Genomic DNA, 7,195 nt, shown 5'->3' with positions numbered 1-7,195 from the left:
AGGTCAAACTCATGGTAGTTAGCCAAAGTTCTCTTCTTGCGCCAAACTTTTCTTTCCTTTGGTCGTTGGACCGCCGCCTTTAGTGTCTCTTTTTTGACTTGTCTTCTTTCTTGGCACCTCTCTATCCTTCTCAGGATCTACTTTACCATCAACATGCCTTAGAGGTCCATCTTCCATATTCAGATCTAACACTCGCTTTTCCCTAGCATCCTGCTTAGGGTTTCCCTCAACAGGTTTTACTACTCCTTTATCACCCTCTTTAATCTTTTTCCCTCTTGTTACGGCCTCGTAAATTAGAATTTTTTGCATCATTGACATGCACAGCCTCAATAAGGCTACTCCACTGCCATCAGGCAACTCCTCTACAACAGCCTTTCCTCATTGTAGTATTTGTCTTGGTACCTCATCTTGCGGGAGAATTATTCCCTTGTGCACGATGATTAACTGGACCAGGTTGTTTATTTCCTTGTTGGAGAGAACTGATCTTACTCCAACAGGTAGCAGCTAAGTGGCCAAACTTTTCGCAAATATCACATTTGACATTCAAATAATTCCTAGGGAAATGTTGGCCACTACACCACTTACAGTTGAATCTTGAGGAGCTACCCTCTTCAAGGCGTCGACTCCCTATCAAATTATGTTGCTTCTTAATGAAATTGACATCCAGAGCTATTTGTTGATATTGTTTAGAGATCATATCAGTGTAGTGCTTCATCATGTCCTTAACTTCACCAAGGACATTAGAGGCACATGACTCGTAGCCGTGATCGTCAGTTTGTCGTCCCATGGGCCTAACCACTTGATTAGGGATTGCTCGTTGACCTACTAGGACAACATTAAGATTCATTGGTTGACCCCCACTATTTAGTGAGGCCACATGACTAGCCATGGGCATAGTCATGCTAGGAGGAGCTAGTAACATAGGCAAATTCGGTATGATCCCTCCTCTCCCATTCTCATTTGACATGGCTCCCCTTGACTCTCATTGGTCAAGGCCAAGTTATTACCATTCCAATTTATCCTTGCTGCATAAGCCTCTTGCAAGCGCGACTCTACTCCTTCCGCTTGGGTAATAGCACTGTCAATGTCAGCCAAAGCAACACTACTCAGCTGCACCTGGATATTAAAATTCAATCCATGTAGGAAATATTGTAACTGGGCAGCCGTTGGAATGGGGATATAAGTATTTAGTTTACAAAGAACTTGCTTTAATTTATTGGCATAGGCCTACATATTCTCATTTGGTTCTTGACGTGTTACATTCAAGACACTCAACCAATATTGTCCACCCTTCTCAGGGGAAAACTCTCTACAGAAAGCCATAAAGAATTGGGCACTAATAGTTATGGTTCCGGCTTTGAGACCGTGGTACCATATTACCGCTCTTCCTTTTAACGTCATGTTAAAGAACATCATTAGGTGTCCTTCGTCTTAGATTCGATAATTGAACATGAGTGTTTAATACTCCTTAATGTGGAGTTCTCCATCTTCTTCTACTAACCCATGGAAAATGGGCAACAATGCTCCTAATGTTGGCAAATCCAGTGTCCCTATTGGAATTGTGATAGATTGTGCCATGGCCACAACCAGATTGACAACAGGAGTTTGTGTAGGTAAAACTACACCCCCACTTATTGTGGGTTGATTAACTGGAAGTAGGGAAGTACTAAGACTTCCACTTGCACTCGAAGAACTACTTGTAACACTTAGGTTACTAAAACCACTGCCAATTATGCACAACGGGCTCCTCCTTTGTGGAGAATGACTTATGATCTCCAACCGCCATCTAGCCCTCTTTCAGCACGTTCTGATTTTTGTATTTCGGCTTGACGGTCCTTGTTAGAGGACATAAACCAACTATTTGCTTCCTAGAAACCTTAGATTTGAGAACCACCACTTGTTGGTGGCTCCTAGCAGACACACCACTGATGGGACCTAAAATGGGCCGGCATTGGCTAATAAGGCACTAACAGGACCTCATGCCCTCACTATCCTAAACACTAATCATTGTGCGTTTATAGTTTGTAATCCAACAAATGTTCCCTTTCCCGTCTCCTGAGAGGGAGATTATACATATATCGGTAATAAATGCTACATATCATAGACAGAAGGGCACCCCACTGGCTGATTGCGGTGGCCCTACTGCAGCTCTCCTACATCTTGGGGATTGACCCCTCGATGCGTTGCTTCCACATATAGACACATTCGAAACAAACTCTTCTCTTAGTGCCAATATATTTAACGTTCCAAGAATACACTTATCCTCACTTGTCCATCCCCTTTGACCCACAGTCTAGACCTACAATCGGATTGCTCATTCTCTCTACGTGGGTCAAGTCCTAGAGAAACCAAGTGCTATGCATCCAGGAGCTTGTAATTGATACCATGTAATGATGCTTGATGCAAATGTGTATATGATTAAGTGCTCAAACAATTGAAAAATAGCATCATGCATTGTGCAAATCCATTCTTTCCATGTTTCCATACACTAACGCGTAATTGTTGCAATGAGAGAAGATCACATCGAGCCTTAGAGTCGTGCTGCACTTCTCTTTATTTAACTTAACATCATCCTATATGAATAATGCAAAAAATACACCAAAATTTATATTATATTTCAGTACTCAAAATTCCCTCCTCCCCTACCATTTAAGGTTTTGCCTCGTTGCATAGGTAAAGGGGTGATTTCATGTGTATTTCGCATGAAATAAGCAGTAAATACTCACAAAAACATATAAATGGGGATAATCTAAGGCAAACCCTCATGCTTTATCCTCCTTATACACTCACAAACACATCCATAATTTTCTATAATTTTTATCGTCCATTCCCTATTTTTCTCTCTTTTAAAAAAACATTTTTTCCTATTTTTTCTTATTTTTTCTTCTTTAATATCAATAAAAGTGGAAGAAAATTAGCATTATTTCATAGATGTGGCTCTTAAGTCCTTAAAAAATAAACATGTAGATTTTATTGGTGTTTTACTTCATGCTTTTTCGATTCTAAGCCCAAAACCCCCATTTTTTACTCTAAAAACCATGCTTTTTAGAATTTTTACATTTATTTTCCACACTTCAAGTGTATATCTTCTGAGTTTTTTATCATGACAGACTAAAACCCATAGCAAAAAACATGTCCATCAATTTTTAGCCCATATGAACATTGCTAACTTCATCAAATGCAAAAAAAGAGCCATTTCATTTGTAAAAATATCATTACCGTGTTTTTTTCATTATTTCGGATTTTGAAACTTGTTGCAGGTCTACAAAGCAGGGCCCGTTTGATGCTCAGCCTGCCTTCACACTACCATCCTCAGTCCACCTTCGATTTAGAAGCAATCCCGTACCATTCCGGACGAGCATTCATCAAATGGGCTTCATTCTTCTTCACTCGTATGAACTGCCCCTTGCAGGAGAGAGAAACACTAAAAAATGAGATTTTTAAATCCTCCATTGAAACGGGCAAGCTTATAGCCATCTTGTTCCTCTCCCTGCCCTGATCAAGAATTTCCCTCTCTCTCTCCAAAACGCGGTTGAATCGGAGAGGCAATGAGCAAAAATGAGGAGGCGCATTGATGCTTTCCTCTATCCGACAGTTTTTGCATTAGTTTCAAGGCTTTTATTAAGCCTAAAGTTTAAAATATTAAAACAACCGATTCATCTTTTTGTGTTCACACTGTCCCGCAAGTGGTTTTTTCAATTTTGAAGGCCCAATACGAACTCCGATTTGCAATCCGATTGGGCATGCGGCTTCGTGGAGTTGAAATCCATCAAGCTGGCCTCTCCCACGCACTTTACGGCTTTCAGATCTAGTAGCTGCTTTATAACGCTGAACCTTGCGGCGATTAAATGGAGGTCCAAACAACCTCAGATTGACAAACGGAGACTTGTGTTGGATTCCTAATGTCGAAATGCATCTAAAAAAACTCTAGCTCGGTCATCCGCCTTGTGGCCTGCCATCCTAAGTGCAGTCCACTAGACCCCCTGTTTACAGAAATGGCAATATCTTGAGCTAGGAAGCTCCCATCGCCAAACTTTTTGATTCAAATTAAAGCTCTCGGTCCCCTCTACGAGGCTATGTAAAAATGTCTCTAACACTAAATGATCAAGGATTTGATGTAATTGACTTTTAGGGGCTGGCTATATGTGACAGTTGCATGTCCCATAGTACATCTGAGCACAAAATTGGGCGTATCTCACAAATTGTATGGTAGAATAGGGAGATTTTTGGTTCAGATCAAAGGGGGGGTGCCCTCTTCGAATCAAACTATGGGGCCCACACTTAGTCACACAAGAAGGCTTTACTGTAATTGACTCTTGCGGACTGATTATGTGGGACTGGTTGTCTGCAACACCCTGCAATGACTCCTTCAATGAGCATACATTATCCTAATTTTGAGGTGCTTATTTCAAGAAATCCTGGGCCTCAATGGTGGTTCTTAATGCGACATAGAGCCATACATCATTTGCATCAATAGTTCTCTTTTTTAGACCATTTTATTGACTACGTACCCTACCCATCTTGCATGCATCCACCATACATTCCCAAGTGATACATGTCATTACCAATACATCTACAAGGTTGTGGAATTTAAATGATTGGGGCTCGAGCTATTCATTCAAGTCTACATGCACCTGTAAGAAATTTTGGGCTCTGGATCACTGGGAGGTGGGCAAAGTTCCCCCTCAAACTGAGTTGTGTACCCCTTCAGGGTATTCGATGGCAAGGGGGGGGGGGGTCATCCCTCTTTTTTCTTGCCACCTCGCCTCGCATTGGGCTTTTCCTCACCCGGAATATACATGGCATACATTTATTATTAAGCAACTAGCATGATATGGATTTACAAATTGAGGATTGGACCTTTCATGATATGCATGATCAATAAGGAGAATGGGATGGGAAAAGGGGTTACCTCTGCAAATAAATGACTCACTGATTGCATGACTTATCCTTCTTACAAATTTTTTTCTTATCGATCGGAATCAAGATAAGAGTACAGTTTAAGGATTAGAGTAAAATCTTGATCAATGGGGAAAGAAATTTAAAGAGCATTCAATCGTGCATGCATTTCGAGGGTGTGGAATGGGGATGGGAATTCCAAGAAGGCATGCAATTCTTCCATCTCTCTCATCAAGTGGCTGAGCTCATCAATTGGATGTAAAAGAGAGAGCAAGAACCATTTGACATACCTTATTCAAGCTCGGGGAAGAGTTAATGGTTGCTCTCTCCAAGAAATTTGTGGTTGCCCTTCTTCTTACAGCCCGTGGTTGTATGGGGGCCTTCAATGTCGTATATCTTCACTTGTTGAAGCTTGTAGTTGCTCCCAAGGCTCCCGAGGGTAAGAAATTGAAGGGGCTTCAGTGTGCCATGAGCTTGATTTAAGGTTTCATGGCTGCCATGGCTGCTGCCCATAGTAGGGTTTGAGAAATATCAAGAACTGGTGGGAGATCTCAACAACTGTGCTCAAGCCTTGCCCAGAAGTATGCCAAGAGCTGGAGGATGAAGCATTGAGTGTTGAAACTAAGCTGGAGTAGGAGGAAGAGAGTAGACTACTCAACGCAAAATGCACCGTGAATTTCTCACTGGCCTCAGGAGGCTCCAGGCAGGGCAAACAGGGCTCATGGGTGCTCCAGATGTTGAGCATGAATTGGGGAAGACTCTGGGACAAGCCATTCAAGCTAAGGAAGAGGGGGAAGCAAGATCTTTCCACTTCTTGAGCTGAAGGTTCCATGGCACCTTAAAGGAAGGAGAGAGAAGGCTCTCTTGAAAAAGTAACTATGCTTTTGGGCTTCTCTAACTTTGCTACACTCTTTTTTGCCCAAAACCCTCAAGAAACTTACATGGAAATTAGTGACAATTTACTAAATTTATCTTCTCACCTCTAGATGTGTCCATGGTTCTTGGGAAAGCTCCAAGAAAGGTTGCCATAGTCTTCAAGAGGGCAACCTTTCTTCAAGAAAGCTTTGTCTTTGATCCTTTTCTTTCCCATAGATTTAGGGTTCTTACAGTTTCTCACAACTCTCTCTCTCTCTCTCTCTCTCTCTCTCTCTCTCTCTCTCTCTCATGTTTGTAATATGGAAACATTTGTCCAAGCACTCCAAATCTGTAGAACTTGTATTATTGTAACATTGGATTGTGACATATGTTGCAACAAATAGTTATCTCTTTATTGATATATAGATCTCTCTCTCTCTCTCTCTCTCTCTCTCTCTCTCTCTCTCTCTCTCTCTCTCATTTGTAATAAAAAATATTTGCATGAGTACTCTAGGTTTGATAGAACTTAATTCACATTGGATTATGACATGTGTCACAACAAATAGTTTGCCTTTACTTGTAAATAGTATGCTCTCTCTCTCTCTCTCTCTCTCTCTCTCTCTCTCTCTCTCTCTCTCTCTCAATACAAAATAATTTTTGCAAGTAATTCGAATCTAAATTTAAATTATATTGACATTTGGCAACAGTACTACTATTCCACAAACTAATAGACAATGATAGTAAAAGATTTATCATAAATTTGTTCATAGTTAACTAATCAAGGTATGCATGTATTGTCTCAATAAAATTAAATGCATTTGCATCAAAGTTTTTACTTTTCTAGTCACACTATGGGAGACACTAGGATAGTTCTTTTTTTGTCAAATATGAGATGTAAGTTCTCTTTGGTACGCATGGGTTGATGTATAAACATGTCTACATTTGCATCCATTTCAAACACTCACTAAACATTTTTCTTTATAGATGGCTCTAACAACCTCATGAAACATTGGTTAACAAATGAAAAATCATTATTAAATATTGCACATTTGTGGATTATTTAATTTGGTGACCAGAAGGGATATCGGGGAAGTTACTATATGTATATCCTCTACATCACATGCATTCTTAAGGCATATTTATAAATATCTTTGTTTGTGAGTTTTTCATAAATAAAAAACAACCCTTTTCTATTCAATCTGTAAATAATCCATTTATAATATACCTTTTTGTATGTGAAAAATGTATAAAAATGGTATTTTAAGAATACTTTATTTAGAACCCATGTGATGCATATATATATTCATGAGTAACTTACTCAAGGAAGGGATATTGATTGGTGAAAACAAGTATAAATTTTATGCTCAACCAATATGCTTACTGAGAGAGAGAGAGAGAGAGAGAGAGAGAAAACACACACAGAGTTGCTAGAGATATACAT

Source organism: Lygodium microphyllum, chromosome 25 (genome assembly GCF_053477565.2).
Source record: "Lygodium microphyllum isolate KBCC chromosome 25, Lygodium_microphyllum_v1.1.10, whole genome shotgun sequence".
NCBI classification, from domain to species: Eukaryota; Viridiplantae; Streptophyta; class Polypodiopsida; order Schizaeales; family Lygodiaceae; genus Lygodium; species Lygodium microphyllum.
This window is presented reverse-complemented; position numbering follows the sequence as displayed.